This window comes from Aegilops tauschii, chromosome 2 (assembly GCF_002575655.3).
Source record: "Aegilops tauschii subsp. strangulata cultivar AL8/78 chromosome 2, Aet v6.0, whole genome shotgun sequence".
NCBI lineage: Eukaryota > Viridiplantae > Streptophyta > Magnoliopsida > Poales > Poaceae > Aegilops > Aegilops tauschii.
In genome coordinates, this window is record NC_053036.3 from 602,872,637 (window position 1) to 602,888,420 (window position 15,784).

Consider the following 15,784-nt stretch of genomic DNA (forward strand, 5'->3'; position numbering starts at 1 on the left):
TAATGCTTAGGAATGAGAAGCGGGTTGCACTGAACAAACCTCATCCAAATTTGTGTTTTGTACTGGAAGCAAGTTGTTGAGCTTACATAGTGCTTAAGTTTCACCTCCTAACATACGGCGATGGACTGTTCGCACCTTACTTTGCAACCAGCAATACAAGTGGAGCGACAACGTGCAAACTGATGCCGCCATGGTGCCAAAGGCCCAAGCCATCACTTTTATGTGCAAAATAAATCCTTCAGGAATATGCTAATGGAAAGGATAGCTCCATTTTGTTGCCTGCCGCAATAGCAAGAAAATTTCTGTTGTCACTTTCCAACAGCGCTTGCCAATTACATAAAGAAATGCTCCCTCTGTTCACAAATATAAGATGTTTTGGATATTTCAATATGGACAACATACGGACTGAAATGAGTGAACAAACACACTAAAATGCATCTATATACATCTGAATCAGAGAAAAAGGTAGAACATCTTATATATGTGAACTGAGGGAGTAACATTCTACTAGCACATGCCAATTACATACAGAAATAACATTCACCAAATTCAACTAGTTGCAAGATCACAAAAGAGTGGATGGCTAGTTAATAAATCAAGCTATTACGATTATTCAGAGCCATTATTTTAGGTACTAATTAGCTAGCTGTGTTTTTTTTTCTCCATGATAGAATACACTATCATTTTCCAATCAAGTCGAGGACCTATGGCGTAACAGAAGAAACCTCCAAAGATTAGTCAGACCAAGAAGAGCTGATCAACTTCTCAGGAGGGCAACATTCATCATAAGTGCTGGAACAACTGATGTGTTTTCCCACTATCTTGCCACAAACCGTTCAGGAACAGATAGCTGGCCACCGTATGAGAACCTACTGATAACACATGTCGAAAACCTAACAATTTACCTTCTTCTGACATCACCACCTAAATAGACGAATCAAGTGACATGGTGCAAGCTGAGCCTGTCCATAATGATCTTCAGCCATTCTTTGAACTTCACATTCTACACATTGTTGTATTTCACAACGTGCTATGTTCATAATCTAAAGAAATAATCCATTTCTGGCATTCATCTAACGAGAAGTAGAACTCTTGCTGATTTGCTTTTTCCATTGGCTAGCAACTATAGAAAATTTCTACCTCGTCATTAGCAAATGCTTGATGGTGGTAATCTGTCATCATCATCTTTAAAACAGCACTACAGCAAATTAGCAGCAGCAGATTGTATCTTGAATCAGCTCAATGAACCCGCACCGAAAAATGTAGGGAACTTTGCCATGATTTATGTAGATTGATAGTCCTTTCAAATCACAATTTCCGTATATGTTTCCCTAAAAAAAAAGTGTGTGTGCTCTGTGAACTGAGTACACATTATGATTCTTTGCCTGATGCTAGAAAAAAAAACTATGTTTTGTAACAGGACAGCTGGTCAAATATGCTTTAGTCACAAAATTTATATCTTCCTTGTGAGTTCTAGAGGGGCAAATTAGCAGCTGTAGCAAAGTAGTAGCAGTAGCAGAGCATCACGCGGCAAACAGTGGGAAGCAAGAGCATCACGCGGCAAATAGCTGGGAAGCAACAACATCACGTTGTAGGAGGGTGTCTACCTTGTCCGTGGTGGCGGGCGAGGCGAGCGTTCCGCGGCAGCGAGAGAGCATCCTCCGCCGCGAGCACATGCTCTGTTCTTTTACCGCGTCGCGACCGGCAGGCGGAACCAGCGGCAGGAGGCGCCATGCGCACCGGCGTGAGGAGATGTGGGCGAAGACGCCCTCGGTAGCACGACGACGGGGAATTCGAGGAGGAGCATGACTGGATCCGCCGCCGCCCACCGCCTCGGGCTCGCCTCCTTGTGCATCGCCGTGGCAGTCGTCCAGCTACCTCAGGCTCTCAGCGTGCTCGCGGCGCAGCAGTCTCCGTCGGCAGCTTGGACCTGAGGTCGGATGCCGAGACCCCAGGCGCCCGCCGCGCCGCCGCCTCCCCCTCATCCCCTCCAACTCCCGAACCCGACGATGCCCAGCCGCCGTCGTGCCTGTACTCGCGAGTCGCCGCCGCCGCCTGACTGCTCTCTCGATCTACATCCCCAGGTCTTTAAAGCCGGCGGCGTGCTTGGATCTAAAAGCTTGCTCTGCTTTTTTTTTAGCATCATCCCTTGCTCTGCTAGAGCGGCAAATAGGGTTTTCCTCCTAGACGAACCGGACGAGCGAGGGGGGCAGACCGGGATAGACGTGCGCGGCCCAAGGCCCATTGCATTGCAGCGAGCAAACCGCATATGGGCCGGCCCAAGTAGCTAGGGAACGTTTTTTTTCTTCACGGTTCTTTCTTGTTTTTCCTTTTTTTTTGTTACTAGCACATATGCCCATGCATTGCAACGGGAGAGATTTTTTTGTAAGAAGCATCGGGAGAGATAATTGATGTGTCCATCAAAATGGTCTCCAGAACAGTGGGGCGACAAAGCGGAGAGCTGTGGTGTTCTCGCGGGTCATGTTTGGCCTGTGAGATCTTTATAGTAGTGGGGGTCGGAGTGGCAGCCACTACCCAACTCTTGCGTTTTCTTACTTCAGGTCCGCCTCCTTGTCGATGTTGTGGTGACCTCCTGATTTTTTTTATAAAATATGCGAGTATTTTTTTGAAAAATTTGTTAATTCCAGGAAAAAGGCAAACAAAACTTGAAATAGGAACATTTCTTGAAATTCACAAACATTTTTTTGAAAACAAGACGTTTTTTAAGGCGGAGAAACTGACATTTTTTAATTTGTAAACAATCCTTGAAAATGGAAACTTATTTTGAATTCAGAACCATTTTCAAAAATGTGTTTTTAATCACGAACATTTTGAATTTGTGAACATTTCAATAAGAAGGAATATTTTTCCAATTTCTATTATTTTTTAAAATGAAAATTATTTTAAAATTGTCGAACAATTTTGGAATTTTGTTTTGAAAAAATGCAAACATTTTTTGAATTTCGAACAATTTGGAACGAGAATAAAAATTTAAAGTTTCAAATATTTTTGAAAATGGAACAAATTTAGAAATTCTGAAGATTTAACGGAAACCTGTACAAAAAACGAAATTCTAAAAAAAGAAAAGTAAATTGGAAGGGGAAAAAGAAAAGGAAAAATAGAATAAGAACACAAAAAAGTAAATGGGCCGGCCCAACGGTGGGCGACTTATGCGAAGCTCCAACTATATGCCGCTCCGTGTCACAAATAAGGTTTGCCAGCTACGTGGGCATGACCTAAATGGGTGGCTTCTCTGGGCCTTAGCGCGTGCAGGCCCACATACCAAATTCTGGACAAAACTCTTATTTCTTTTCTTTTCTAGCAGATGGACCACAAAAATTTAGTACCACCTCGGATTTAAAAAAACATTTTCAATGGTGAACGGATGAAAATTGGAGAAACGCACCTTGCTTTATTAGTAGGTATAGAATCCTCCTTGACTGGTTTTCCTTTCCTTTTCCTTCTTGCTTTTATTTTACTTTCATTTGTTTTATAAAAATCAAATTCCTTTCTCTATTTCTTCTTTTCATTTTTTTGTTTCTATTTTCACACTTTTTAAAAAATGATCAAAATTTGGAAAACTGTTTGCTATTCCAAAAATCTCCTGTTTACAAAAAAAATCTAAAATTTGAAATTTTGTTCGTGATTTTAGAAAAATGTTCACTCTTTCAAGAATAATTCGCGTTTCCATTATTTGTTTGAATGTTCACAAGAAGTTCCCATCCTTCGAAACAAATCACAGGTCCAAAAAAATCACTTTTAGAAGAAAAAATGGAGTTTCAAAAAATGCTTGTGTTTCCAAATTTGTTTGAAATTACCAAAAATATTCTAGTATTTCGAAGATGTTCACAAATTCAAAAAGGTTTCGAGATTTCCAAAAATTATTCATGTTTCTAAAAATGTCCGAGTTTTTAAAAATTGTTGCAATTTTAAAAAATTTCGTGCTTAAAAAAACCACTTTTCCAAAAACAAATGCCTTTGTATTTTCAAAATTGTTTAGATCTATCGCTGCTCATAGTTCTGATGTGTTCGTGCTGCCTATCAGACACTAAAGCTCATCAACTCGAGTGGCTACTCACGCGCGTTCACCGGCGGCAGGTCCTATGTTTGATAGGGCTGCAAACGAGTTGAGTTCGAGCGAGTTGGACTTGCCTCAGCTCAACTCATATTAAAATTTGAGCGAGCTCAAACTGAGTGAAGCTCAAGATCGAGTTGTAGAACATGGCTCGTGCTCCACTTGTAACGATCTCGAGCTAGTTTCGAGCTAAATGAGACGGTAAAAATTATAAATCTATGGCGATTATTCCAACTAGATAAGGCACAACATGACATAAGAAAGCACTAATTTTTTTATTCCAATCATGACCATGATAATATAATTTTCTTCAAAGTAGTTTGACTTGTTCTCTCACAACCAAAAGTCTAGTATCAACATAAGATAATGATTCATGGCAGACATATAATTTGGAAAACAAATTATTGGCCAAAGATCATAATAAGTTGCAGCATAATGCAGGCCGGAGATGATCTTGGAGTTGTCGCGGGACTTGAACTAGTTCTCTCCATCATCGTACCAAAGAAGCACAACCAACCTGCATATTAGAATTTATTAGTTTCAAAGATAATACAAACAATGCAACAATTCGAATGAATGTTCATCATATTATATTTATTTTTACTAGTCTGTAGAAAACGAAGGTGCATATGCTGGGAACTTTTGCCAAAAAAATTTGGATATTTAACACATAGTTGACTCTGTGCCATAATTAGGCAAAAATCTTCTCTGCACTTAATTAAGCTTTCATGTTTGCTAGTAAATAAATAGGAAAAAAATCATGGGCATCATATATGGTAACAAATTATCTTATTTCCATTTAATATATGACATGATCATTTAACATAATGATATTATGTCGAGCTATCGAGCTAAAATCGAGCGAGCCAATATTAGCTCAAGATCGGCTCGTTTCTTGGTCGAGCTACATAAAGTGTTCAAACTCAGCTCATTTCTTTTCAAGTCGATCTCGAGCGGCTCATGAGCCTCGAGCTTTTCTTGCAGCCCTAATGTTTAATCCCTCACACGTGCGTACCTTTTTAGCAATTTTCACTCCTCGTACCACCCGCGTACTTTTTTAGCATTTTTCACCCATGTTCCCCCGTGGGATGTCCTATTTCAGATGAGTTATATGATTAGTCCAAAAATTATAGGTATACAAAGGTGGTATAATAAAAACTTGCATTAACCTGTAGATCATTGAGTATGATATGTTTGATTTCTTGCAATATTTTTGTGATAATAAGATGACGATATACGAGTGTATTAGTGAATGATTGTGGTTCAGTATAAATATCGGTGTTAAGGTTTGTGAGTTTCAATACATGAATGTGTTTGCCTTTGACATAGTGAGGAAGTGTCTGCTTAACTAGTTTGAAACCCTCAATAATATTCAGGCCGTGCTCCGCGAGGTTTCTTGGAATACCTAGCGTACCAGAAGGGTGCCCGACAAAGATGTCCCAATTCTCGTGAAGAAAGCCATGTAGTGCTTCATCCAGTGGAGCATCATGACGAGTTACAATAGAGGCCGTTTTAGATAGATTCTCGGGGTGAACCTAAAATTTTACCATTTCATCAGTTGGTTTTAATGACGTCGCTTTTGATCATTTGGCGAGGACAACATCGTCCTTGTCGACGGTTGCTCGTAGCTCAGATAACTCCTCGGCAGCTAAGGCCTCAGATTCTACTTCAGAGCCAAAGTTGCGGTCTTGTCCTCGGCTTTAAGCGATCGGTCCGGATTGCTGTTTATTGTAATCGTCGTTGGGTGATACGTCCATTTTGCATCATGCTTTTATATTGATATTTATTACATTATGGGCTGTTATTACACATTATATCACAATATTTATACCTTTTCTCTCTTATTTTATAAGGTTTACATGAAGAGGGAGAATGTCGGCAGCTGGAATTCTGGACTAGAAAAGGAGCAAATATTAGAGACCTATCATGCACAACTCCAAAAGTCCTAAAACTTCACGTGGAATATATAAAAAATATTGGACGAAGAAAGTACCAGAGGGGGCCACCAGCCAGCCACAAGGGTGGAGAGCCCCCCCCCCCCGGTCCTTGTGGGGCCCCTGGCAGGCCTCTGATGCCCATATTCTGCTATATGGTGTGTTTTGACCTGGAAAAATTAGAAGGAAGCTTTCGGGACGAAGCGCCGCCGTCTCGAGGCGGAATCTGGGCAGAACCAATCTAGGGCTCCGGCGGAGCTGTTCTGCCGTGGAAACATCCCTCTAGGAGGGGGAAATCGAAGCCATCGTCATCACCAACGATCCTATCATCGAGAGAGGGTCAATCTCCATCAACATCTTCACCAGCACCATCTCCTCTCAAACCCTAGTTCATCTCTTGTATTCGATCTTGGTCTCAAAACCTTAGATTGGTACCTGTGAGTTGCTAGTAGTGTTGATTACTCCTTGTAGTTGATGCTAGTTGGTTTATTCGGTGGAAGATCATACATTCAGATCCTTAATGATAATTAATACTCCTTTGATTATGAACATGAATATGCTTGGTTACGTTTGCTCCTTAGGACATGGGAGAAGTCTTGTTATAAGTAATCATGTGAATTTGGTATTCGTTCGATATTTTGTTGAGATGTATGTTGTCTTTCCTCTAGTGGTGTTATGTGAACGTCGACTACATGACACTTCACCATGATTTGGGCCTAGGGGAAGGCATTGGGAAGTAATAAGTAGATGATGGGTTGCTAGAGTGACAGAAGCTTAAACCCTAGTTTATGTGTTGCTTCGTAAGGGGCTGATTTGGATCCATATGTTTCATGCTATGGTTAGGTTTACCTTAATTCTTCTTTCGTAGTTGCGGATGCTTGCGAGAGGGGTTAATCATAAGTGGGAGGCTTGTCCAAGGAAGGGCAGCACCCAAGCACCAGTCCACCCACATATCAAATTATCAAAGTAACGAACGCGGATCATATGAGCATGATGAAAACTAGCTTGACAACAATTCCCATGTGTCCTCGGGAGCGCTTTGCTTTATATAAGAGTTCGTCCAGGCTTGTACTTTGCTACAAAAAGGATTGGGCCACCTTGCTTCACCTTAGTTAATTTCATTACTTGTTACCCGTTATGAAATATCTTATCACACAACTATCTATTACCGATAATTTCAGTGCTTGCAGAGAATACCTTGCTGAAAACCGCTTGTCATTTCATTCTACTCCTCGTTGGGTTCGACGCTCTTACTTATCGAAAGGACTACGATAGATCCCCTATACTTGTGGGTCATCAAGACTCTTTTTTGGCGCCGTTGCCGGGGAGTGAAGCGCCTTTGGTAAGTGGAATTTGGTAAGGAAACATTTATATAGTGTGCTGAAATTTACTGTCACTTGTTACTATGTAAAATAATCCTTTGAGGGGCTTGTTCGGGGTATCTTCACCTCAACCGAAAGAGCAAAGAGTTGCTCCTCAACCTAATGCACCTACTGAAAATATTTATTATGAAATTCCTTCAGGTATGATAGAGAAACTGCTAGCTAATCCTTATGCAGGAGATGGAACATTACATCCCGATATGCACCTAATCTATGTGGATGAAGTTTGTGGATTATTTAAGTTTGCAGGTATGCCCTAGGATGTTTTCAAGAAGAAGGTCTTCCCTTTATATTTGAAGGGAAAGGCACTGACATGGTATAGGCTATGTGATGATATTGGATCATGGAACTACAACCGATTGAAATTGGAATTTCATCAGAAGTTTTATCCTATGCATCTGGTTCATCGTGATCGGAATTATATATATAATTTTTGGCCTCATGAAGGAGAAAGTACCGCTCAAGCTTGGGGATGCTTAAGTCAATGTTATATTCATGCCCCAATCATGAGCTCTCAAAAGAAATTATTATTCAAAACTTTTATGCTCGGCTTTCTCATAATGATCGATCCATGCTCGATACGTCTTGTACTGGTTCTTCTATGAAGAAGGATATTGAATTCAAATGGGATTTATTGGAAAGAATTAAACGCAACTCTGAAGATTGGGAACTCGATGAAGGTAAGGAGTCAGGTATAAACCTCAAGTTTGATTGTGTTAATCTTTTATGGATACCGATGCTTTTCGTAATTTTAGCACTAAATATGGTCTTGACTCTAAGATAGTAGCTTCTTTCTGTTAATCATTTGCTACTCATGTTGATCTCCCTAAGGAGAAGTGGTTTAAATATCATCCTCCCATTGAAGTTAAAGTAGTAGAACCTATTGAAGTTGAAGAAGAAACTATTACTTATAATGTTGATCTATTGTTCCCACTGCTTATATTGAGAAACCACCTTTTCTTGTTAGAATAAAGGATCATGCTAAAGCTTCAACTGTAGTTCGTAAGAGTTATACTAGAACACCAACACCCCCTGGGCAAATTAAAGTTGAACCAAGTATTGCTATGGTTAAAGATCTCTTGATAGATAATATTGATGGGCATGTTATTTATTTCTGTGATGAAGCTGCTAGGATTGCTAAACCTGATATGAAGATAAACATAGACCTGTTGTTGGCATGCCTGTTGTCTCTGTTAAAATAGGAGATCATTGTTATCATGGCTTATGTGATGTGGGTGCTAGTGTGAGTGCAATTCCTTATACCTTGTACCGAGAAATTATGAATGACATTGCACCTGCTGAGATAAAAGATATTGATGTTACTATTAAGTTTGCTAATAGAGATACTATATCACAAATTGGGATTGTTAGAGATGTTGAAGTCTTGTGTGAGAAAATTAAATACTCTACTGATTTTCTTGTTCTTGCTTCCCCACAAGATAATTTTTGTCCCATTATATTTGGTAGGCCTTTCTGAATACTTTTAATGGTAAGATAGACTGCGAGAAACATATTGTTACTATTGGTTTAAGGGATATGTCTCATGATTTTAATTTCTCTAAATTTCGTAGACAACCCCATGATAAAGAATTGCCTAGTAAGGATGAAATTATTGGTCTTTCTTCTATTGTCGTGCCTCCTACTGATCCTTTAGAACAATATTTGCTAGACCATGAAAATGATATGTTCATGAATGAAAGGAGGGAAATAGATGAAATATTCTTTAATCAGGGACCTATTTTGAAACAAAATTTCCCTGTTAAAATCCTTGGGGATCCTCTTCCACCCAATGGTGATCCCGTGTTTGAGCTTAAACAATTACCTAATACTCTGAAATATGCTTATCTTGATGAAAAGAAGATATATCCTGTTATTATTAGTGCTAACCTTTCAGAGCATGAAGAAAAGAAATTATTGAAAACTCTGAAGAAGCACTGTGCCGCTATTGGATATACTCTGGATGATCTTAAGGGCATTAGTCCCACTCTATGTCAGCACAAAATTAAATTAGAGTCTGATGCTAAACCAGTGGTTGATCACCAACGATGATTAAATCCTAAGATGAAGGAAGTGGTAAGAAATGAAATACTAAATCTCCTGGAGGCATGTATAGTTTATCCTATTGCTGATAGTAGATGGGTAAGTCCCGTTCATTGTGTCCCTAAGAAGGGAGGTATTACTGTTGTTCCTAATGATAAGAATGAATTGATTCCACAAAGAATTGTTATAGGTTATAGAATGGTAATTGAGTTTCACAAATTAAATAAAGCTACTAGGAAAGATCATTACCCTCTACCTTTTACTGATCAAATGCTAGGAAGACTATCCAAACATACACATTTTTGCTTTCTATGATGGTTATTCTGGTTTCTCTCAATACATGTGTCAAAAGATGATCAATAGAAGACCATTTTACTTGTCCTTTCGGTACCTTTGCTTATAGACGTATGCCTTTTGGTTTATGCAATGCACCTGCTACCTTTCAAAGATGTATGACTGCTATATTCTCTGATTTTTGTGAAAAGATTGTTGAGGTTTTCATGGATGATTTTTCCGTTTATGGAACTTATTTTGATGATTGCTTAAGCAACCTTGATCGAGTTTTGCAGAGATGTGAAGAAACTAATCTTGTCTTGAATTGGGAGAAGTGCCACTTTATGGTTAATGAAGGTATTGTCTTGGGGCATAAAATTTCTGAAAGAGGTATTGAAGTTGATAAAGCTAAAGTAGATGATATTGAAAAGATGTCGTGTCCTAAAGATATCAAAGGTATAAGAAGTTTCCTTGGTCATGTTGGTTTCTATAGGAGGTTTGTTAAAGACTTCTCTAAAATTTCTAGGCCTCTCACTAATCTCTTGCAAAAAGATGTTCCTTTTGTTTTTGATGATGATTGTGTAGAAGCATTTGAAATACTTAAGAAAGCCTTGGTTTCTGCACCTATTGTTCAGCCACCTAATTGGGATTTACCCTTTGAAATTATGTGTGATGCTAGTGATTATATTGTTGGTGTTGTTCTAGGACAAAGAGTGGATATGAAATTGAATGTTATCCATTATGCTAGTAAAACTCTAGACAGTGCCCAGAGAAAATATGCTACTACCGAATAAGAAATTTTAGCAGTTGTGTTTGCTTGTGATAAGTTCAGATCTTATATTGTTGATTCCAAAGTAACTGTTCACACTGATCATTCTGCTATTCAATATCTTATGGAAAAGAAAGATGCTAAACCTAGACTTATTAGATGGGTTCTCTTGCTACAAGTATTTGATTTGCATATTATTGATAGAAAGGGAGCTGAGAACCCCGTTGCAGACAACTTGTCTAGGTTAGAAAATGTTCTTGATGACCCGCTGCCTATTGATGATAGCTTTCCTGATGAACAATTAGCTGTCATAAATGCTTCTCGTAATACTCCATGGTATGCTGATTATGCTAATTACATTATTGCTAAATTTATACCACCTAGTTTCACATACCAGCAAAAGAAAAAGTTTTTCTATGATTTAAGGCATTACTTTTGGGATGACCCACACCTTTATAAAGGAGTAGATGGTGTTATTAGATGTTGTGTACCCGAGCATGAACAGGGACAAGTCCTACGCAAGTGCCACTCCGAGTCTTACGGAGGACTGATACGTCTCCAACGTATCTATAATTTTTGATTGTTCCATGCTATTATATTATCTGTTTTGGATGTTTTACATGCATTAATATGCTATTTTATATTATTTTTGGGACTAGCCTATTAACCTAGAGCCGAGTGCCAGTTCTTGTTTTTTCCTTGTTTTAGAGTTTCGCAGAAAAGGGATACCAAACGGAGTCCAAACGGAATGAAACTTTCGCGATGATTTTTCTTGGACCAGAAGACATCCAGAGGACTTGGAGTGCATGTCAGAGAAGCCACGAGGCAGCCACAAGGATGGAGGGCGCGCCCAGGGGGTAGGGCACGCCGCCCACCCTTGTGGGCTCCTCATGACTCCACTGACCTATTTCTTCCGCCTATATATATTCTCATATATCCCAAAACCATCAAAGGGAGCCACGAAAACACTTTTCCACCGCCGCAACCTTCTGTACCCGTGAGATCCCATCTAGGGGCCTTTTCCGGCGTCATGCCGGAGGGGGATTCGATCACGGAGGGCTTCTACATCAACACCGTTGCCCTTCTGATGAAGCTTGAGTAGTTTACCACAGACCTACGGGTCCATAGCTAGTAGCTAGATGACTTCTTCTCTCTCTTTGATTCTCAATACCATGTTCTCCTCGATGTTCTTGGAGATCTATTCAATGTAATCCTTTTTTCCGGTGTGTTTGCTGAGATCCGATGAATTGTGGATTTATGATCAGCTTATCTATGAATATTATCTGAATCTTCTCTGAATTCTTATATGCATGATTTGATATCTTTGCATGTCTCTTGGAACTATCGATTTGGTTTGGCCAACTAGATTGGTTTTTCTTGCAATGGGAGAAGTGTGACGCCCTCGATTCAATCGTACTCTAATCATACACGCAAATGTGTACGATCAAGATCAAGGACTCACGGGAAGATATCACAACACAACTCTAGGCACAAATTAAAATAATACAAGCTTTATATTACAAGCCAGGGGCCTCGAGGGCTCGAATACATAAGCTCGAATACACAAGAGTCAGCGGAAGCAACAATATTTGAGTACATACATGATTTAGATAAGTTTGCCTTAAGAAGGCTAACACAAAAGCAACAACGATCGAAAAGGCAAGGCCTCCTGCCTGGGAGCCTCCTAACTACTCCTGGTCGTCGGCGGTCTCCACGTAGTAGTAGGCATCGACGGTGGCATCTGGCTCCTGGGCTCCGACATCTGGTTGCATCAACCGGAAAGAAGAAGAAAGGGGGAAAAGAGGGAGCAAAGCAACCGTGAGTACTCATCCAAAGTACTCGCAAGCAAGGATCTACACTACATATGCAACATTATCAAAGGAAGGCTGTATATGTGGACTGGGCTGCAGAAATGCCAGAATAGAGGGGGAAACCTAGTCCTATTGAAGACTAGCATCTTCTGGAAACCACCATCTTACAGCAACAGGAGGGAGTAGAGTAGCATAAAGTAAAGTAGTAGTAGTGTTATCAACCTCGTCCAGAGATCCTTTCTCGACTCCCTGTGAGAAAGCAATCCCAGAGCCATACTATCCATTTCTCATCACAATCCATTTCTAATCACAAGTATCCAGTTCTAGTTGTATCGATCAGGATACAACTCCAAGTGTCCGTTACCGTAGGACAGGCTATCAATAGATGTTTTCTTCCCTGCAGGGGTGCACCAACTTACCCACCATGCTCGATTAACTCCGGCCGGACACACTTACCTGGGTCATGCCCGGCCTCGGCCAAACAATACGCTGCAACCCGACCTAGGCTTAATAGAGAGGTCAGCACGCCGGACTAAACCTATGCCCCCAGGGGTCATGGGCCATCGCCCCGGGAACTCCTGCACGTTGCGAGGGCGGACGGTGAGCAGACCTAGCTACCTCCTCGAAAAAGGCAGGTGCTTACGCAGTCCAACCCGGCGCGCGCCGCTCAGTCGCTGACGTCTATTAAGCTTCGGTTGATGCATACGACGCAGAACGCCCATACTATGCCCACGTGATGGTTAGTGCTAACAGGCCAGAGGCCCCTCGGATCAAATATCCAAATCGTAGTGGATTAGGAACGCGCGGTAACAAGCAGAGACTCACGAAAGATGTGACCCCGTTGCCCCGTCTTGAGGACTTGCGGCAAGGGCTAGGAATGCCCGGCCACGCTTCGTAATCATCTCACGGGCACCCTCCAGGTCAACCCGTCTCCACATCACTCGCGGGTACCCCTCGGGGTCGACCCACCTTTCCAAGTAACAGTTGTAAAGTCCAAGTATCCGTGTGTCCAAACATCAAGGGGAAAACCCGAGGAATCACCCCCGGTGAATTCCACTCGATGTAATCATCAAGGTGAACGTAAGAGGATCCACCCTCGAGGTTCACACTTGAAGGGTTGCACGGCACAGCCGTATCGGAAGTGGTTAAGGCGGAATCACCCTCGATGACCACGACTGAATAGCTACACTACAGGGTTAACATCAGAAGTGATGATGAGGTCTCACCCTCGGCACTCGATAGTAACCCAGTAGTGCCGAGCAACTAAGGGGAAAGTGATGTGCGGTGCCGGGGCCTGGTCTTTGATCCCGTTGATCGGGTCTTCGATGTTGAAGCAGGGGCAACAAGGACAAGGTGGGGGTCACTGATGGATCACTAACCAACCTATACTAAGCAGTTTAGGATAAGCAGGTAGGTAACAATAAGCAGGTTACAAAAGCAGGCTATGCATCAGAATAGGAGCAAACAATTACAGTAGCAAAATCTAATGCAAGCATGAGAGAAAGGAAATGGGAGATATCGGGATGATCAAAGGGGGGGCTTGCCTGGAAGCTCTGCTCAAAGAGCAAGGGTCGTCGGCGACGTAGTCGATCACAAGGGCAGCATTAGTCTCGGGGTCTACCGGAGAGAAGAGGGGGAAGAAACAATAAATATAGAGCAAACAAGATACATGACAAGCAAAAAGCAACGCTAGGGGTGTTCTAACGCGGTACTACGCGATACCGGCAAAGGGGGGAAACATCCGGGAATGTTTCCCCAGTGTTAGGCATTTTCGGACAAATGAAACAGAGGGGAAAGGTTGCATGTTCGCTATGCTAGGGGCACGTGACAGATGAACGGAGAGCGTATTCGGATTCGTCTCGTCGTTCTGAGCAACTTTCATGTATAAAACTTTTTCATCCGAGTTACGGATTATTTTCTATGATTTTATGAAGTTTAAAAGAATTCCTGAATTTTCTGGATTTTATATTAATTCGAAAATAAAAGGATAAAATGCTATGGGTACACAAAGAGTGTACCCAGTAGTGCGTGTAAGTGTATGACAGGTGGGGATAGGGGCTGAGTCAACAGCCCAGTCAGCAGTCAGAGCTTGACTGTTGACTGGTCAAACTGACCAGTGGGTCCCCATTACCAGTGGGACAATTAGTTAACAAGTTTTATTTATTCAAAAGTCTAATTAGTTAGTGGGCCCGTTATGTCAGGGACCTATTTAACTAACATTTTAATTAAAGTCATTTTAATTAGTGGAGGGGGGGCCGCATGTCATAGGGTTAGAGGGGGGGTAGTTTTAACCAACAGGGCTAGCCACCAGGGCTATGCACGCACGGCAGAACGTCGGCGGGCACGGCGGGCGTGGCGGCCAGTAGAGCTGGTCACGGACGACGGGCGCTGCTTCAGCAGCGAAGGCTGGCGGGGTGAGCAGGTGAGGGAGAGGGGCGCCGGCTGCGGCTGTCGGATGTGGGGTTCCGGCAAACCCTTAAGGTTCGAACACTCGGGTGCGCGCGAAGTCTTTCCCCCCTACCGATCTACGCCCTAGCTCGCTAAGATCTCGCGGACGAATTCGACGAACTCACAACACAGAAAGACACGAGGTATATACTGGTTCGGGCCACCGTTGTGGTGTAATACCCTACTCCAGTGTAGTGGTGGTGGATTGCCTCTTGGGCTGATGCTGAACAGTATAAGGGAAGAACAGCCTCCTAAGGTTGAGGTGTTCTTGTGCCTGGCTAACTTGTATGGGTGAGAGCTGGGTGAATTGCTCGATGCCCCTACTGTGGTGGCTAGCTCTACTTATATAGGCCCTGGTCCTCTTCCCAAATATCGAGCGGGAAGGGAGCCAACAGCGGCGGGCAAATTTGAAGGGGGACAGCTAGTACAAGCTATCCTGACAAAAGCGGTCTTCGCCTGCGAAAAGCTCTGTGGTGACGCCGTCTTGGGCTCCACGATGACCTCCGTCTTGCCGTCCTCCTGGTCTTGGTCTCGTTGCACCAATATAGCAACCTTTGTCTGATGCCTCGGTACTCTTCGCCTGCGCCGGCCTCCTTAGCACCAAAGAGGAAATAAGGACTCTGCGCGTGCTGGCGCCCGCCTTGTGCCGTTCGTCATGGCTCACGTCACGAGAACCTCGTGAGGTTTGCCCCGCCTTGATATCTCCGCTCCTCATGAGCCTGCCTAGCTCGGCCACTCCAGAGGAGGTCTTGCGTCGTCCGCCTCGCGAGGCTCGGACCCTCGCGAGGGTCTTGGATGCCTTGTTGATGAAGATGGGCCGTACGGCCTGCTAGCTTAGCCACGCCGTGGGCCGCAGGCAGGCAAGTCTGGGGACCCCCGTTCCCAGAACACCGACAGTAGCCCCCGGGCCCAAGGTGCGCTCGGGCTTGGCTTCGCGGCGAAGCCAAGGGTCAAGTTCGGAGCACCGCGGGCCCCAAAAGCCTGCGGCCTCGGTTGACGCATGGCGGTTGATTGGACGTGGGCGTCTCCGCTTCGCCACGCTGCCTTTGAAT

General features: G+C 42.7%; 1 long non-coding RNA gene across 5 annotated transcripts in view; it reads right to left on the reverse strand.

Annotated features, from left to right (window-relative positions):
• LOC120973804 (uncharacterized) overlaps nucleotides 1-3,237 on the reverse strand; it is a 30,608-nt gene extending 27,371 nt beyond the window's left edge. The window contains exons 1-2 of one of the 5 annotated variants that reach the window (XR_006670693.2): nucleotides 1,608-3,237; nucleotides 87-279 (exon numbers count right to left, since the gene is read on the reverse strand). This is a non-coding gene — a long non-coding RNA (uncharacterized lncRNA). The remainder of the gene's footprint in view (nucleotides 1-86; nucleotides 280-1,607) is intronic. The other 4 variants (XR_012203431.1, XR_012203433.1, XR_012203432.1 and 1 more) reach the window with 4 other exon arrangements.
• Nucleotides 3,238-15,784: the final 12,547 nt, after the last annotated feature.